General features: G+C 48.5%; 1 protein-coding gene across 5 annotated transcripts in view; it reads left to right on the top strand.

The window, feature by feature from the left end:
- Positions 1–5337: 5337 nt before the first annotated feature.
- RRBP1 (ribosome binding protein 1) overlaps positions 5338–19126 on the top strand; it is a 65318-nt gene continuing 51529 nt past the window's right edge. For all 5 annotated transcript variants that reach the window (XM_038571535.1, XM_038571537.1, XM_038571539.1 and 2 more), the window contains exon 1: positions 5338–5554. The gene's annotated coding sequence lies outside the window, so the exon portion shown is untranslated. The remainder of the gene's footprint in view (positions 5555–19126) is intronic.

Below are 19126 nucleotides of genomic sequence, written 5' to 3' on the forward strand. Positions count from 1 at the left end.
GTTGGATTCATCTATTGGATGGATGGATGGATGGATGGATGCACATGGCTTCCACTCTCCCCTCTCTCATTTTTCTCTGACCCCTCCACAATTTGGTGGCCACCTTATCTAAACCTACCCCTCCTCTAAAACTATTTCCCCAAGGTCCCTGGTGACTCCTGAGTTGCCACATTTAACACATAATCTAGTCTTTGTCTTGCTGGATTTCCAGGCTACATTTAACAATGCTTACCTTTTTTCACTTCTTGAAACTCTCTCCCTGCTATGAACCCCCCTACTTTCTGGATTTACTCTTCCTGTTTTTCTTGGATTCAAGGTAGATTGCATCAGTAGTGTCATTTCTTTAACCCTGCCCATATTTCAACTCCTGTTGAATCTAGGCTTGTCCACCTGAGATGCTTTGGCCAATAGAATGTGGTGGAAGTGACACAGTTATAAGCCTCCCGGAGACCTCATGTATTTCTGCTTGTTTTCCTATGCTTCACCCATCACTGAGAGGCAAATATCTCCTCTACCTCTCTGATCCAAGGGAAGAGAGTGAGCCATGTGGAGCAGAACTTCTAAAAAGCCCCAACCAATCAAGCCCAAACAAGACATGAACCCCAGCCTACAAAAAACCCATGCGTGAGCCAGCCAAGATCAGCCAAGTCTCAAGCCTGTTTTAAGCCACTGAGTTTTGGAGTGGTTTATTATGCAGCAATAGCTGATCGATGCAGATTCCTTTTTTTGGGTTTTCCTTTCTCTGTCCGGGACTCTAATACAGGCTTTCTCTTGTCCCCACCTACATGCAGCTCCCAGCTCTATATGCTGTGTGTGATTATCCCCATTCTTAAGGCTCAAACCCTCACTCCTGTTCTTAGCTTTTCAGTCTGTGTTACCCTTGCTGGCCTCAGCACCTGAGCTTCACAGAAACAGTAACTCCACCTGGACTTCCCTCAGGCTCCTCAAATTCCATGTGTCAACAAACGTGCAACATCCTCCCCAATTCCTGTCCCCTATTTTTCATTCCCCTGTGGGTCCTGCCCCAGTGGTGTCACTCAGGCCAGGAGCAAGGGCTCACAGGTGGCAGATCCCTATCCCGCACACTCCATGGTCACCAAACCTCACCTACTTCACCTCCTAATTGCCCCTTATGAAGTATCATTGCACCTCCCTCTCCTGCCACTGCCCCATTTGTTGCAAGCCCTCATCACTGGAGCTATTAAAATGATTTCCCAACCTAGTGGGCCCCCAACCAAGCCAAGCATCACTACCACCAGAGAGTGCTAAAGGAGTGATATCAGCCTTCATGGATCACAAATTTCTCCTTGCTTGAAGTCCCCCTACCCCTCCCCACACACATGTAGCTACAGTATGCCTTCCAGTATCTGGCACCAAGTGCAGAGGTTCTGTGTGCAGATGCTGAAGCCCAACACTCTCCTCTGACTAGCCTTGTAACGTTGGGCAGGTTTCTCAACCTCCCTGTGCCTCAGTTTCCTCATCTTTAAAATGGAGAAAATAACTGTTCCCCCTGTACTGAGTTGTTCTGAGAGTTAAATAATTATACCTACATGTAGGGCACTCAAATAGCGCCTGAGGTGTGACAAGATGTAAAAACATTATATATTGTCACAGTGGCTTTGTTTCCACGTGGCATTCTATTCTGTGTGTCATTTATCACCCTTTCATAGTTATTGATAAAGCAAAAGCTCTTTTTACCCTGGATATTCTCATCTTTCTGTCTACTCTTTTAAAATAATATCTGCAATTTAGTAATTGAAAGCAAAGCACCATCATGAGTGAATGGACCATATACTAGGTGATTATTCTTATGTATTTAGGGTTTTCTAGGAGGAACATTCTATTTGTTTTTAACACACAACTAAAACCTGCTACACCCTTTTTCTGAGTCAGGTTAATTGAAAACACAATTTGCTTACAAACTGAACTCACATTTTTCAAAAGTATATAATTTGATCATGTGATCATCTCAGTCACCAAGATATGGACCATTGACATCACCCCAAATTGTTCCTTGGTGCTCATTACGATCACCTTTTGAGACTCATCTCTGCTTACCATCTTCTGCATAGTTTTTTTTTTTTTTAAGATTTTATTCATTTATTCATGAGAGACACACAGAGACAGAGACACAGGCAAAGGGAGAAGTAGGCTCCCTGCAGGGAGCCTGATGTGGGACTCAATCCCAGGACTCTGGGACCATGACCTGAGCCAAAGGTAGGTGCTCAACCACTGAGCCACTCAGGTACCCCCATCTTCTGCAGTCTTCAGGCTGTGGCAAAGCAAAATAACTCAGAATTACCCCTCATGCACCATGCTATCTTTGATCACCAGGCCTTTGTTCTTACTCTTCCCTCACCAAGTCCAGCTTCACCCGCTTTCTGACCTAGGTGACTCCCACTTCTCTTTCAAGCTTCTGTTGTCACCCCCTCTGCTCTCCGCAGTCTAGGTCAATGCCCTTGCCAGAGGGGCCCCCATCACCTTGGGCCTCTCTCTCCAACTCTTTTACATGTGACAGCCCCTCACTGGACCGTCACTCAGGGAGATGGCAGGGACCTGTTTCCCAGGCTCTAGCCTGATGGTGGGCACTGAGCAGACAGGCCCTGGAGGTGCACTGTACCACGAGGTCTCTGCTGCCATGAGAGTCTGTGTGATTTGGCAGATACAGGCCCATGACAGAAGATACAGCAGGGCCAGGGGCTTTGAGCCTGGGGGATGACCCTCCATCTCCCCACAGGCACCCTGTCCACCTAATCCTAGGGAGGTTCCTGTTTTTTCCAGACACACCTTGGGAGAGTACAAGGCCAAAACACATTGATGAGGCTGAGCGGGACCAAGGATGGGGGTCCATGGACACAGCAGTGGCTGTTAAGAGTCAGGTCAGGCCAGGCCAGGCAGCAGGGGGGTGGGGGCAGAGAGGCTGCTCTGGCCCTAGCAGAGCCTGGTGGAGGGAGGACAAGAAGCAGGCAGGGGAGGAAAAGCAAAGGCTCAGGCCAGGCCAATTCTCCATACTGAAACATACATTGTGCTGAGGCCAAACTAAATGTTAGATTATGGGAGGGAACAGAGAACCTGTTTTTGGTAAGTACCCCTCATGACCAGGAACACTGCAATCCTGTAATTCATTTAACATATTTACAGAACATGCATTTACTGAGCCTCTACTCTGTGTAGGTGCTGTGTCAAGCTCTGGGTCACAGTAGCATAGAAGATATGACTGTGACATGCTGCCCAATCCCCCCCCCCCCCCCAACACACACACACACTCCGACTCTCCAGGCACACATTCTTCTGCCAAGGGCTTCTTGTTGCAAGCAGCTGCTTTTCTCTGCCAGAAAGCTTTCTCTGGCTGACAGGGCATGGGACCAGTTAAAGTCCTCTCAGAAGCAGCTCTCACTCAATGAGGAGTGTGGCAGTGATGGATAACAACCCACCTCCTCACCCCTCAGGTAGGACATCTCTGGGATGTGTTCCACATACTGAGCTCTGGTTGCCCACACCATCACTAACTTGATATTGTGTTATTTGCCTGCTACAGCTGCTTCCCATTCTACTTCTCTACCAACGTGTCCTTTGATCACCCCCAAATGAGTCACTTGAATCCAACAATCTGTTTCTGGGAAAACCAAAACAGTGAATAAGATGAAGGTCTCTGCCCGTAGCAAGGTCCTCAAGGGCAGTTGAGGTCTTTACTGGGTCTGCATTATCACTCTGGGCTGCTTGCCCAGCCTGCATACCAATACCATACTGATGAATGAATGAATGAATGAATGAATGAAAAACAAATGAATTTCCTCTCTAAAATCCAGGTTGTCCTAGAGGGGTACACTCATGTTCAGAGAAGTTAGCTGGTTTACCCATGGTCAATTAGAACTAGTTGATATGCCAGCCAAAAACTGAGAGTCTTGATTTTTATTTCAAGTGAAGGCTCACCACTGGAAAAAGACTGGGTGTTGAAAGTTAATCCAGGTTAATTCCCATTGATTAATCATTAATGTGTTAAGGAACTGCTAAGATTAAAAATAGGAATGAATGGTTTAATTTCAACTCAGCCCCTCTATTCCCTCGCCACAGCTTGTATTTTCCACACCTTTCTAACAACAGTTAGAAAGCACAGTAGTAGTGATGGTGGGGTATAGGGGGAATGTGAAATTGTCCAATAAATAGATATTAGGAACAGGATTCCGCAGCCACAGGGGCCGGGGGAGTGGTGTGGAGCAGATTAGGCTGCAGCAGCCCTTTTGGCTTTTTGGAAGCCTTAATTTGAAAGAAGCTGGCTTTGGCTCAAGTTCAAAGCATTGGCCTCAGGAGACCCTGATATAATGGTTAAAAACCAGGCCTAAAATTATCTTAATTGAAAGACTTTTTTGGTTATGAAGAGACAGTATTGGTATATACCGAGGGGAGGAAATCATATAATGAAGTACTATTTGCTCAGTTTTCCGGGAAATGCGTGAGTTTGCTTGGGTCAGACCCTCTCAGCCTCTTCCTTGCACGGAGTAAAATGCCCTAGGGTGGATTGTATTTATCGCTCTGCCAGCTGTGCTTTGTACGAGTAGCTCAAATAGACTAGTGCTCAGTTGTACCACCCCTAAAAATGGGTGCAATCACATCCACCCTCGACTCCTCCTGCACCTTCTGGACTTTCATCCCAATTCCTCCATTTGCTCAAGAAAATCCTTTCTGGTACCGAACGCCATCTCTTAGAGGATCAGAGTTTGTCCTCTTGGCGTTGACCCCCAGCCGAACTTGTCCCCACACCCTGAGCGCGGAGGCCCCGCTGCTCGGGGGAAGTTAGTGGGTTTAAACAAGGCATTCCTCCCGGCTGTCGGCGGGTTGCGCAACCGCGCCCAGGGCGACACCCACCGCCACTTCGGGCCTCCAGCTCCAGGGGCGCAGGCGCCGCATCGCCGGGATTCGAACCTGCCGCAAGCGCGCCTGGCCGGGGCCCGCCCGGGGGAAGCCGCGGCCGGAGGCGCCCCGGGCCTGGAGTGGGCGGGGCCGACGGGCGCCCCCCTCCCCCTTTGGCGGGGCGTTGCGGCCCCGCCCCGCCCCCGCGCTGGGCCGAGCGCCGCACCGCGCGACCCCGCCCCTCCCGGCCCCGCCCCCCGCGGCTCCCCGCAGCTCCTCCCCTCTCCCATTGGCCGAGGCGGAGACCCTCCTCTCCGGCCAATGGCCGCCGCCGCGGCTCGGCCGTCTGAGCGCTGATTGGCCGGCGGCCCGCAGAGTGGCGGGGCGCGGACCAATGGGGAGAGGCGGCTCGATGAATGGCTGGCCCGGCGGGGAAGGCAGGAGGCGGCGATCCCGGCGGAGGGGGCCGTTCGCCAGCTCCGAGGCAGAAAGTGCCACGACTCCACACGCGCGCACGCAGCCAGCGAGCGGCCGGAGCGGACGGCGGACGGGGCGGACGGCGGTGGGGTCGCGGCGCCTGCAGCTGCTCGGGGCGGCTTCTCGGCGGAGGCTCGGCCGGCTCCTCTCTCCCGGCTCCGCGGCGGCGGCGGCGGCGGCGGCGGCTCCTGCCCTTTCGCTCTCCCTCCCGCGTCTCCGGCTGCAGGTAAGAAACTTGGCCGGGCCCTGCGGCGGCGGCGGCGGCGGCGGCGGCGCGCGGGCCGGGCCGTCGGGGCGCCGGGGCCGGGGTGGCCGCTCGGCGAGTGACACGTCTCCTTGGCGGCCCCTCCCCGCCGCCGCCGCCGCCGCCGCCCCTCCCCGCCCGCTGCCAGCCGTCGCTGCGGCCGCAGACCCTCGGGGTCGGGGTCGGGGTCGGGGTCGGGGCGGGCCGGGGGCGTGTGCCGGGCGAGCCCCGTGCAGGGGCGGCGGCCGAGCGCGCCCGGGGCGGACCTCTGGCCGCTGGCCGTCGGGGGCACCTGCGGCGGCCGGGCTGCGCGACGTGGCGGCCCCTCCCTCCCTGCGGCCGTCGGGCTGGCCGGCGCGCTCCGAAGTTGGGCGAAGAAAGTTGGCGGCGGGGCGGGGCGGGCGGGCGGCGGGCGGCGCGCGGCTGGCGGAGGAAGGGGTTAAGTTTCGGGAAGCGGCCGGATGACGTTGCCGGGCTGGAGTCCGGGCTGGAGGGGCGGGGGGGCGGGCGGAAGGCGGCGGGGCCGGCGGGGGAGGGCGGGTTGAATGGGCGCCCGCGGGCCGAGCACGCCCGCCTGCGGGCTGCGGCCTGGGGGCGCCTCGGGGGTGCGGGCGGCCGCGACGGGGCGGGCCGGGGCCGCGGGGGGCGCCGTGCGGGGACCGGGCCGTCCGGGGTTGGGACGCCGGGGCGGCCGCGGTGGCCACTTCCCGGAGCGCGGGCGGCGGCTCCCTGCTCCCCCTGGCGGCGGGGCCGGGGCGCCGTTTCCCGGCCGGGCAGCGCGCAGCTCGGCGCGAGGGCGCCCGGCGGGCCGACGGGGCCACCCGGGCCCTGCCCGGTCCGCCCCGCCCGCGCCACGATGAATGGGCCGGCGGGACCGGGACCGGGACCGGGCCCGGGCCCAGGCGGAGGCGGAGGCGGGCACCCCCGGCCCGCGCCCCGCGATGAGGAAGGGCGGCCTGGGGTGCGCGCTTCGAGCAGCGAGTCTGGGAAGCGCCAGGGACCCTTCCCCGCACGACGGATCCTAAGTGGCAGCTCGTCGCGGTGTGACGGACAGGGGAGTGGGCTCCCGAGGCCCCCGCAGCACTGAGGCTGACCTGGCCCGAGCTGCCTCCACTCCGGGTGTCTGCTTTCCTTCCCATCTTACAAACGGAGCTGCCGGTGGCTTCTACACTCGAGAGAAAAGCTGTGAAGACCCAGCACGCGTGCGGAGTAGCCAACAAGTGTTGCCTGTTACTGCTGGAATGGTTTTTAGGGGCTTGCGGGGCCGGAGAGGGAGGTGGAGCCTGGTTCAGCCTCCAGCCTGCCTGTCGCAGGCCGAGGACTCACTGAGTCCCAAAGTCTGGATTCCACTCGCAGCCCTCACCCTCCGGACCCTCTGCGCACGTCCCCTTAACCTCTCTGAACCCGGGTCTCCTTATCTGTGGCCCGGAGATCTACCACCCACTCACAGTAGGGTCGGGGCAGCCTCCCCAGCAAGTGCTGGGAAAAACCAGGACCTTGTGCAAACAGAAGGCAGTTTGGCAATAACTCCTGGAGGTCAGAGGTCCGCAGCAGAGACTGGGAAGCACCAAGGAAATGAAACTTTGAAGGGTGCTTGGGAGCCTCCCACCTCACTATTTGCTTACTGTGCTGGAACCTGCAGGGTGGGGGCATCTGGATGGTCCTTTTTGGAGCTTGGGGCAGTGGGCCCACTATGGCCTGAACATCCTAGGCTAGAGATCTCCTCTTTAGAGCTCTGGCTGCTGAAGGTTCCTGGAGACCCAGGTCTTCTTTCCAGCACTCCCGGGAGGGACAGCTGCACATTTTACACCAGCCCTACACGGTTGGGGAATGTTCTCCTGTTGACTCTACCTCCCTCCCTACGTGTTCCTTCTGTGCTTGTTCTTTTTAACATCCTCTTAATGTGATATCAGAGAAGTCTTGGTGATCCTGCAGCATGCTGCTTATGGTGCTGATGTCTCCATTACTTTATGAAGTGTTTGCAAAGGTCAGCCCCACTATGGGCTGCCAACCTGTTTCCTTTCCAGAAAGAACCTTCCAGTTCTGATGAGGTCCCAGAGATGCCACTTTCCTCTCTATTTACACAAAGGAGGAAAAGTGGGGGCATCCCTCCTAGGAGACTGTTTTCCCTTGCCCAGAGCAATGCACATGTGGTTTGCAGGGCAGCTGAGACAGGAACAAGAATGCTGTCTTGGGGTTTGGGAACAGTGGATGTCCAGTGGGTAGAGCCATAGGCACCATGCTGTAACAGGATTCCTTTCTTTCATAGTTAGGAATCAGCCTCTGAACATCTCTAAAGAGATAAGTTAGAGTGGTACCTTGATGCATGAATATTTTTTGGTGGTGGGCGATTTTTAGATAAATCCTGAATCATTGAGTCACATTTAAGCAATGAAACTCTTTGCTGAAGTGATCCCTAAGTCAACAGGTTGCAATAATTAGTTCCAAATTCTGCCTACGTAATTGAATGGAAATGATTCAATTGGAATATTGGTTTGTTGTGTAACAGGGACACCTTTTAAAAGTCAGGACTCCAGATTCTTACTTGTTCTTTTATCTCTGGGGACTTTAATGAATGACAGGGACCCAAAAGTTCTTTGGAGACAGCAGATTTTTGTTCTCTAAAATCTTGTTTCTGGAGGGGAAGAAATAACGGTCAGTCAGAATTAGGAAGGCAGAGACTGTGCTATCCAGCTGTACATCCAGGGCTTACAGTAGGTAAGGCTTGGCCTGTAGCATGATAAATGTTAACCAAGTGAGGTAGACTGCCATAGCTGTTAATATTCTCCTTAGTTAGCCAGCTGCTTCATTGGACATCTCAAGCTGAGCTCAGCTTGGTTTCTAAGGTTTACTGTTGAGAATCGGAGTCCACAATTTGGACATATATCTAGGCATTGTAGTAGCCCCATTCTGTAGAAGAGGTGTGGTTGTTCCCATTCTGTGGATGGGAACATGGAGGCCTAGCAGGTCAGGTGATGGTCAGGCCAGTTCCTGTTGCCCAGCTGCTGGGCATTGTGGGCGTGGCCTTCTGAATGTTCACCCTCAGGGCCCAGTAATTCCACATTTGCTGGAATAGTAACTACCCAAGGGAGGATGTAGCACTAGAAGATCAGAATTAAGAGCTTCAGAGGAAGAAAGGTAGACAGCTGATTGAAAATGTGTGCAGTGCAAGAAGATATTTTTCATTTCTTTATCAAATGTCTCCTGTATACTGGGCCGTCAAAACTATAAATATAAGTGAGTGAGACCTGTTTCTTGTGTGAAGAAACTATCCTCTAAAACTATGTTGTCTAATACAGTAGCCACATAGAGCTGTTTAAGTTTAAAACAAGTACAATCAAGTAAAATTAAAAACTATTTCATAGTCATACTAGCTGTATTTCACATGCTCCGTAGCCACACGTTTGCTGTGCAGATTTAGATCATTCCATTATCATAGAAATTTCTGGATAGTGCTGATCTAGAGATAGCTGGAATTCTTTTTCTTTTCTTTACTTTCTCTTTCTTTCTTTCTCTTTCTTTCTTTCTTTTTTCTTTCTTCCTTTCTTTTCTTTCTTTTCTTTCTTTCTTCTTTCGAGTTTAAGGTAGCTGGAATTCTTTAAACACCCAAGTCTCTTCTTGATTTAGGAATATTATCATGTTGAACCATATAACATGCCCATTTAATAGGTCAAAAACAATTGACTAGTGGCAGTTCCTGGGCTTTGCCCTAATAAGAGATCACCTTTAGAAAACATTGATTTCTGCCTCTTTGTGCGCCTTGTAAATTGCATACTAAGAAAAAAAGTGGGGTGGGGGTGAGCAGCACAGATAGTGGCCCTACCCTGGGGGAAATTCTTAACCTCGTATCAGCAGCATCAAAATGGTCAGCTGTACCAAGCCAAATAGGTATTGTGCAGACAGCATATGGCTTGTAGGGAAAGTTAATATTTAATTCTGTGTGAGAGCCTGGGCAGGAAGGCTATCCAGCAGTATAGAAAATTAACTCGGGACTTCCTAGGAGGCTGTTTTCTTAGGCAGACAGATTCTGATGAGTCTCTTGAAACTGGCAACCCGACCCCCACATCTAAAAAACAGACACGGGACGACTGGGTGGCTCAGCGGTTGAGCATCTGCCTTTGGCTCAGAGCATGATCCCAGGGTCCTGGGATCAAGTCCCACATCCGGCTCCCTGCATGGAGCCTGCTTCTCCCTCTGCCTGTGTCTCTGCCTCTCTCTGTGTCTCTCTCATGAATAAATAAATAAAATCTTTTTTAAAAATTAAAAAAATAAAAAACAGACACATCTGGGGCGCCTGGGTGGCTTAGTCCGTTAAGCATCTAACTTTGGCTCAGGTCATGATCTCAGGGTCCTGGGATCAAGCCTTAGTGTTGGGCTTCCTGCTCAGTGGAAAGTCTGCTTCTCCCTCTCCTTGTGAATGCGTGTGCACATGCTTGCTTGCTCTCTCACAAATAAATAAATAAAATCTTAAAAAAAAAAAAAAGATAAAAACCAGACACATTTAATGTGTTTCCCTTAAGCGCAGCGAGTGACATGTGTATCCCAAAGTCTAGCAATGGGAAGAAACTTTGACTTATGAGGAAAGTTTTGTAATTTCTAAATTTGATTATTTTGGCAAGATTGGAACATCTGCTGCTGGTCCTTAAACATAGCAGTATATTGGTGTTTTCCTACTTGGCTGACATAAGTTGTTTCCTGGGTCATTTGCAGGGCTCTGTTATGCTCTATACAACTTTGAAAGGATCATCGGATGATATTTGGGAAGCTTTTTTGAATTCTTGGTTGTAATAGTGGGCTTATCTTAGTCCTCCATGTAGAATAAGGTAAAACCAAAGTTAGCACAGAACCCGGAATGATGGGTAGCCACTTACTCTCATTTTGGTTGGAAAGGAGTTCACTAAGATTGTTCTGGAAGTTATCAGCTATTTACAGTGATAATGAATGTCATCTGCTGGCTGAAAAGTTGGTATAAAAGACCTTTATAAACTGAAACCTTTAATTCCATGCCCTAACCCTGGTCAAGGGGTGAGTGAACCAGGTCTATCTTTTAGGCTGTCTTGAGACTGGTTCCAGGATGATGCCCTGCATGGACTGAACTTGGCCTGTATGTGAGATTTGTTTGGCCAGCCTTATGTTACTAAACAACTAAGCCACCTTTTAAAGGAGATTTGTTTTGTTAAAATCTAGATTTGGGGGTTCTTTTGGAGAGAATGGAAATGTGTGAGCACAGCTGGTCGGCTTTCTTGTATGGCAGACATGGACTTGGTCATCCTCTCTGGGCAGGGCCTGTGGCTCTCACTCACCAGCACCCTACCCTGGTTTACATTAGTGCTTGGTATTGGCAGTGCCTGAGAGGGCACTGTCTACGCCGGCATCTGAGAGCAGAGAGGAGTTGGAGGGCGTCCAGGTATGACTTGAGTGGTCACCACTGTCTCCTGCTGAGCTGCAGGTTAGGGACAGAGAGAGAAGCACTGGTTGTGATTTTTGTCCCAGAAATAAGTGATGTGAGCTTGGACCTGACTTAGCCTTCCTGGGTTTGAGTTTCCTTTTCATGTAAAATGAAAGTAGGCCAGTTGCCCCCTTTTACAGGCCACAAAATTTGGTTTATCCTTAATTCCTTGCTTTCTCCTTTTTGTATTCTGTACAACAGCAAAACTCCACCTTCAAAGTAGAGCAAGAATGCAACTGTTCTCACCACTTCCATTGATACCCTCACTGTCCCCCCAAGTCCAAACTCCTCTCCTATCTTTTGCGGGTTACTTCATTAGCTCTGAGGAGGTGTCCCTGTTTTTGCCCTCACCCTCTACTTTCTGGTCTGTTCCCAGAGCAGGCCGTATCACTTCTCTGTTCAAGACCCTCCTTGGCCAGAGTCTTTACAGTGGCCTCCAAGAGTCCTGCTTTCACAATGCATTGGCTTCACTCCTGTCATCGTGTCCTCTGCTCCAGTCACCACTGGCCTTCTCTGTTCCTCAGGCATGCTTTTTTCTTTTTTCTTTTTTTTTGCCTGGGGCCTTTACACCTGCTCTTGCTATCCCTAGCATGCTGTTTCTTAGATGGCCACCTGGCTTTCTCCCCCATCTTTTCAGGTCTGTGAAGTGGCACCTCGACTCCCCTGCCTAGCGATCCTCCACCCTCATCCCTGCTCCCTGTCCCACCTCTCTGTATAGCTTTCTCATCATTCTTACCAGTCTGACATGTTGCATATGTGACTGTCTACTGGTGCAGGGGTGTGTCTGTTGTATTTCCCTGAGGTATTCCTAATGCCTGGAACAGTGACTGGCACACAGTGGATGCCCATCCTTGCTGAGCTAATGGGGAGAGGATTTTCTAGTGTTCATGTTCTATGAGAGTATATTATTGTTTAGCCTAAAGTAGTCAGGATTCCTAGAGCATCACATATAAACACAAAAAACATATTATGAAGCCAAGTGAATTTTGGATTCCCTCCAGCCTGGCTCCAGTTGAGAGGTTGACAGTAACATTCATGGAGGAATGCTGTCATATGGGGACGATCCTGCTCTGCCCACGGAGCCCGGGGTTTGAAGTGACCCTTAGTGGGAGGCCTGGGCATTGGCTCTCCCCCAGGTTCCCTAAGCCTCCAGGCTAGTTCTGTGAATCTCTGTGGGCCTCGTTCTCCACAGCCCACTGCCCGGGTCAGGGTGCCTCTCACCAGGGCTAGGCCCTTCCCTGCTGCTCGTGCTTCTGGGAGGAGAGCACCCAGCAAGCTCCCTCGATTTCCTCCCAAGGCTGATGAGCATTAGGTGAGGCTCGGAGAGTAACTGAGTGTAGATCAGCGACAACACGCTCACCAGGAAAGAAAATGTTATTTTTGCTTTGAACAATGTGTTGGCTCTCTCTGAGAAGAGGTGGATTTTTGTGTTCAGTGAGCAAGAGTGTTCCTTTGTGGGAGGAGGAAAATTCTTTTCTTGTAGTTGGCATTTTCTTCTCTCTTTTAGTCAGACTTTGAGGAGCACAGGAATTGATGAGATTAACCTCCTGCCTCCCGCACGGAGTTCACTGTCCTTGGAGGACTTGGTCCTGGAAGCCAGGGAGGTGGGAGAAGATGGTTGAGGCAGGTGGTCTGGTAGGTGGTAAGAGTCCATTTCAGGTCTACCCCCCTTCTTTTGTTTCTTCTCCACTCTTCCTGCTTTTGCTTTTGGGCAAAAAAAATGAAAAGTTAGTCCTGGGTTTCTCATTTTTGGTGACGGGACCATCTGTCCTCCTCATTTTACCTGGAAGGGTGAAGGCACTTGTTCTGCCAGGTGGTATGTTTCTCTGGAACTTCTCATTCAGTGTTAAAGTGTACCTCTCGATGACATCTGAACTGTTTCCTTTTCAGTTGAGACTCCTCTGGAGTAGGAATTAGATCTAGCCTTATTTCTGTTGAATACACTTTCTTTTCTTTTTTTTTTTTTAAGATTTTATTTATTTATTCATGAGAGACAGAGAGAGAGCGAGAGCGAGAGCGCGCGAGAGACACAGGCAGAGGGAGAAGCAGGCTTCATGCAGGGAGCCCAATGTGGGACTCGATCCCAGGACTCCAGGATCACGCCCTGGGCCGAAGGCAGGCACTAAACCACTGAGCCACCCAGGGATCCCCCTGAATACACTTTCTTTCTGAGTTCTAGATATTTGTAAAAGTCAGAAAAGAAATAGTAATTTCCAGAATTTAGTAGTAGTCACAGTGATTGAGGAAAAGAAGGAGTCATTGCTAAAGAGAAGATGACTTATTGATACCCCCTTTTTTAAAAAAGATTTTATTTATTTATTTGATAAGAGAGAGAACCAGAGAGCACAGGCAGGGGGGAACAGCAGGGGAAGAGGGAGAAGCAGACTCCCCGCTGAGCAGGGAGCCCAACTTGGGGCTCCATCCTAGGACCCTGGGATCATGACCTGAGCCAAAGCAGACAATTAACCTACAGAACCACCCAGGCACTCTGAATTATTGACACCCTTAAGGAAGACTTACGGTGGTGTGTCAAGGACAATGAAAAGGTCACCTTTAGCCACGACTCAAGCCCAGCCCCTGTGTTCTGTGTTAGCTGGCTTCCCTTCTAAGTTGGGAGCTTATTGAGTTGGAGACTTAATCTGAACAGTTGGATTTTTGGAATTCGGTTTGGGGGACTGCATAGTGGGTGGGTGTGGCCATGTGAAGGCGGGAGATGACTGTACTTCTTGCCCCTGGCTACACCATAGTGCCCAAGAGAGGGCTGGTGCCCCAGACGCCCCAGGCACTGAAGATGCTCCTTCTCCAGCTCCCACAAGCTGTAGCTTCCTATCAGAGTGGGCATGTATATTTTTAAACTTTAAAACATATTTTTATTTGTTTATTCATGAGAGATAAAGAGAGAGAGGTGGAGACACAGGCAGAGGGAGAAGCAGGCTCCTTTCTCTGGGAGCTTGATGTGGGACTCGATCCTGGAACCCCAGGATCACACCCTGAGCTGAAGTCAGATGCTCGACCATTGAGCCACCCAGGTGCCCCAAACTTTCTAGTAAAGTAAAATACATAAGCAGCAAAGTGCTCTGTAAATAGTCTACAGCCCAGTTTTAAACTTCCACAAACTGATCACCCTATTTTATCCAGCACATCAAAGAATATTACCCTGCACCCAGTTCCTCTTCTCCCCCCCCCCCAGCTGCTGCCCAGCCCCAAGGGTAGCTGCTCTGCTGGTATCTGGTGCAGATCCACCCCACTGGGTTTGAGCTTGACGTGAATGGCATCACACGGCTTATGCTCTCTTGGGCCTTTCATTGGGCGTGCTGAAGGGAGTCATCTGTGCTGTTGGGCTTGTCATTGTCATGTGCTACTCTGGCTTGTGAGTCTGTCACCAGTGCCCCTGTCACTCTGCACGGGTACTTGGGCAGTTTCTAATCGGGGGCTCATATTATAATAGGGTAGGAATTACATTATAAAATATAAAGTCCTGCCCCTCACCATGGTGACCACTTATCCACATAGCTGTCGGGCCTATTCCTAGGAGTGGGATTACAAGCCTCAAGGAAGCATATGCTCAGCTTTAGAAGAGAGGCCAGATTTTTCCCCAAGGTGCAGGATTTATTATTTATTTATCCCACCAGCAGGATGGGAGGGTTTAGAATATATTCTGCAGTGGCTGATTTTAAAAAGTAACCAGAGGGGTGCTTGAGTGGCTCAGTGGTTGAGCATTTGCCTTTGGCTCAGGTCATGATCCCAGAGTCCTGGGATCGAGTCCTGCATTGAGCTCCCTTCGAGGAGCCGGCCTCTCCCTCTCCCTCTGCCTGTGTCTCTTCCTCTCTTTCTCTCTGTCTCTCATGAATAAATAAAATCTTAAAAAAATAATAAAAAGGAATGAGAATGAAGTTTGAGTTACCATCGCTATTAATAAGAAAACTCACTCATATCATACTTCTCCTTTGTCACAGAGATGGGAACATTTGACCATGGAATTCATTAATCTGAGATTGGCCTTTGCGAGAAGTCCGTGAAAGAGGGTCAGGTGTTGTTGTCGATGAGCAAAGGATACCTCTTCACCGCAAATTCAAGTGGAAAGGCAGCTCCTTTTCGCAGCTCCCCTTCGTTAACTGAAGGGAGAGCCTTGATCTGGGGTCTAAGTTTTCAGATCCCCATCCCCAGGTTAAGGTAATGAGTGTTGGAGTATTAAGGAGATTTCTTAAAAACAAAGGAGCCAGCAGTTGAGGACCAGGTATCATTGAGCCCTTCCCCACACATTTCTAATCTGACGATCCTCCCACCTCCTAGAATCCTTGTGTAGAGCCCAGGTAGGTAGTGCAGGGACACCCTGCAGACTGCCCGCTTCTTGGGTTGGATGTCTATCCAAGTCTGGATTTGCAAGTCTACCTAGTACAACCAACCTTCTGTCACATAGCAGGGATGATCACCTTTTTCTTTTAAGAGCTCTGCTGGCTGGGATTTCTTTCGGCTAGAGATGCCAAATATCAGTGTCTCTTGGCACAGTAGTGACAAATGCCAGTAGCCCCAAGAAGTGAGGGTCCAGTGTGTTCCTGTGATTGGGTGGTCTGGACCAGCCTTCTGACTGGAGTAGGGCAGGGCAGGTAGAAAACAGATAAAAAGCACCTCAAAAGCATGGAATGGCATGGAAGTTATTTTCCTTTTTTACGAGCTGTAATTGGTATATAATATTCCACTTCATGTGTACAACAGTGATTTGTATACATTGAGAACTGATCACACAGTAGATTTAGTTCCCGTTTATCATTGAGCAAAGTTGATAGAGTATTATGGACTTTATTCCCCATGGTGTATATTACATCCCCATGACATAATTTATTTTGTAATTGGAGTTTGAGCCTCTCGATTCTCTTCACCTATTTCACCTCCCCCCACTTGCAACCTCCCTCCCCTCTGGTAACCACCACATTGTTCTTTGTAACTGAATCTGGATTTGGTTCTATTTGGATCATTTGTTTTTTGGGTTTTACATTATGACATAAGTGAAATCACATGATACTTGACCTTCCCTGTCTGGCTTATCTCATTCAGCATAATATTCTCAAGGTGTGTCCATGTTGCAACTGACAAGATTTCACTCTTTACTTTGCCTGAGTAATATTCCGGTATGAGCGTGTGTGTATAAAGTATACCATCTCTTTTTTTGTCCATTCATCTAACGATGGACACTTAGGTTGTTTTCTCTTGGAAGATACTGAGGAGGCCAAAACCTCAGTGAAAGGACTGACGTGGACAGTGAGCCCAACCCTTAGGGCATTTTGCACACAGGGCAAACTGAATTTTGATGGCATCTCTGGGCACAGGGGGGCAGTATAATGGAAGACCCTGCTCCCTTGGAGCTGGAACCGCAAAAGACTGCTACCTGCGTCTCCAGGGTGAAGGTGACCCAGAAATAAGCCCATTCCCCTCCTGAGAGCTTGTACTCACAAGCTGTACCTCATGCAGATGCCATGACCTCAGTGGAAGGATGTTCTCCAGCCAATTTTAAAATTCTTTATTTTAGACTTGACCTGGGCAGATAGTGCTCCTGGGCCATCCTTCAAGTGAGTGGATGAGCAGATCTTTGAAAGACCGCCCCCTTATTCCAGGCTTAGTGAATCCCCATGTGTAGTTTCCACAGGGAAGTGAGCAGTCTGCAGGTAAGAGTAAGTAAACCCAAAAAAACGCAGAGCGCCATGAATGAGGACCAGCAAGAACAGGTCTGTGAAAATACCAGACAGCAGAGGGATTGACTCCGATATTAAACACTGCTTCTTACTATACTTAAAGTAATAGACAAGATAAAAAAACATACAAGGAAAGGAAACTGTGAAATGATCTAGCAAATTTTAAAAAGGAATCAGGGACAACTTCTAGATATGAGCAGCTCGTTAATTGTAATTAAAAACCCAGCAGGTTGAAGAGAGTAAGTGAACTAAAAGAGCAGAATAAAATGCACAGATTTCATCTTAGAGAATCAAAGAGATGAATAATTTCTGAGACCAATTAAGAACCAAGGAGGATAGGCTGAGAAGCCTGTCTAATTGGGGTTCGAGAGGAGAGAGATCGTGGGCCAGAGCCAGTATCGGACGAGATAACGCCTGAGGGTTTGACAGAATGGATGAGGCACCCATCCAAAAATTGAAAAAACATTCATATGTAGACAGTGTAGTGATATATAGGAACTAAAGTGGTGGAAAAATCAAGAATCCAAAAAACCAAGATCACTTTTAAGGCAAAAATCAAGACAGGTAATTAGTGACAGACCCTTGCTACAGGAAATTCTGGAGGATGTTTTTGGAGGGCAAGTAATGGCGAATGGAAGGAGTAAGCTATACAAGCAGGGAATAAAGAAGGTGGTGAATATTTGGTTTGCTCTAAACAAACATAAAAGAGTAATAGTAATGTTTGGCGTGAGGGTGGTGGCTATAAAAAGGTAGGATTTAATACATGAAAACAGTTACACTGAAGGAAGAAAAGGTAATGGAATTAGGGGAAGGGGTAGACTCCTTTAACTTTGAACTTGGTAAACCCTACATGTTCTTTTTTAAAGGTAATTACTAAAGAACAGAAACAGTGTATTCTGTAAAAGTAGAGGGGAGAGAATGGATGATTTAAAAAAGAAGAGAGGTAAGAAAGGACAGATGGGAAAATAGCACAAAATAGGGTTATAGAATTAAACTCATATGTCAACATTCATATTTAATATAAATTTGTTAAATACTGCAGTTAAAACATAAAGATATCATTCTGGATTTTAAAAATCCACTCTTGTGCTGTATATAGGAGACAGGTCAAAAATAAAAGGATAGAAGATGTAGTATAGAAATTCTATGAAAAAGAAAACTGGTGGGATGCCTGGGTAGCTCAGTTGGTTAGGCATCTGCCTTCAGCTCAGGTCATGATACCAGGGTTCTGGGATCTAGCCCTGCATTGGGCTCCTTGCTTGATGGGCAGCCTGCTTCTCCCTCTGTACCACTTGTGCTCTCTGGTGCACATTCTCTCTCAAACAAACCAATACATAAATAAAAAATCTTTAAAAAATAAAGAAAACTGGTATGGTGACACCTGGCTGACTCAGTCAGTGGAGCATGTGACTCTTGATCTCAGGGTCATGAGTTTGAGGCCTGCGTTGGGCATAACGATTACTTAATATAAAAAAAAAAAGAAAATGGTGTTGTATTATTGGTATATAAAAGAGGCTTTGACACACACACAAAGTATTATCAAGAGAAAGGACATATCATAATGATCAGAGTTTAACTTGGCTTAAAGATAATGGCAGCTTTAACTTTGCATATTACTAATGTAATCACAAAATACATAAAACAAAAATTGACAAAAGTACAAGAAGTGGTCAAATTTATGATCATGGTGTAAAGACTTGCATGGTGTAAGCTAAGCAGACAAAAATCTAGGATAGGAGTCATGCATTTATACGGCTGTGAGGACCACATCCAAACACAAGAACACAGGGATCCTGGTAGAGGAAAGTTTTAATGATTAGAACTTTGAACAAAATTAATGTGGTCTATGACTGTATATAAATAAAATACCACAGCCAACTAATAAACATTTGACTTCAAATTTTCAAAGATTGGTCCTACCGGGGGCCTTAAACTAAGTCTCAAAGGATTAAGATTATGTAGAACAGGTAGCCTGACCACAGTTTAGTTAAGCTGGAATTTGAATAAAAAGAAATAGAAAATGACCACGTATTTGGGGATTTTGTAAAAATATGCTTTTAGCATTTATTTGTAGTTCAATAAAAGGAGAAATAGAGTAGTAATGAAAATACTACATGTCAAACCTTGTAGGATGTAGCTAAAGTATTATTTACAGGGAAATGTGTACCCTTAAATACACACATCATAAAAGAAAAGAACATTAGTGAGCTGTTGAGTAAGCATCTTTTTTCAGAAGTTATGAAGGACAAAATAAACTGAAACGAGTCAGAAGAAAGTATGGATGAGAAGGAATGAATGAGACTGAAACCAGTGTACATAGGTGAATCCAACAAAGCCAAGATTTCAGTCTCAGAAAAGATGAGTAATGTTGACCAATATCAAGCAAAATTTATGAAGAAAAAGGCACAGATCCTC

Source organism: Canis lupus, chromosome 24 (genome assembly GCF_011100685.1).
Source record: "Canis lupus familiaris isolate Mischka breed German Shepherd chromosome 24, alternate assembly UU_Cfam_GSD_1.0, whole genome shotgun sequence".
NCBI lineage: Eukaryota > Metazoa > Chordata > Mammalia > Carnivora > Canidae > Canis > Canis lupus.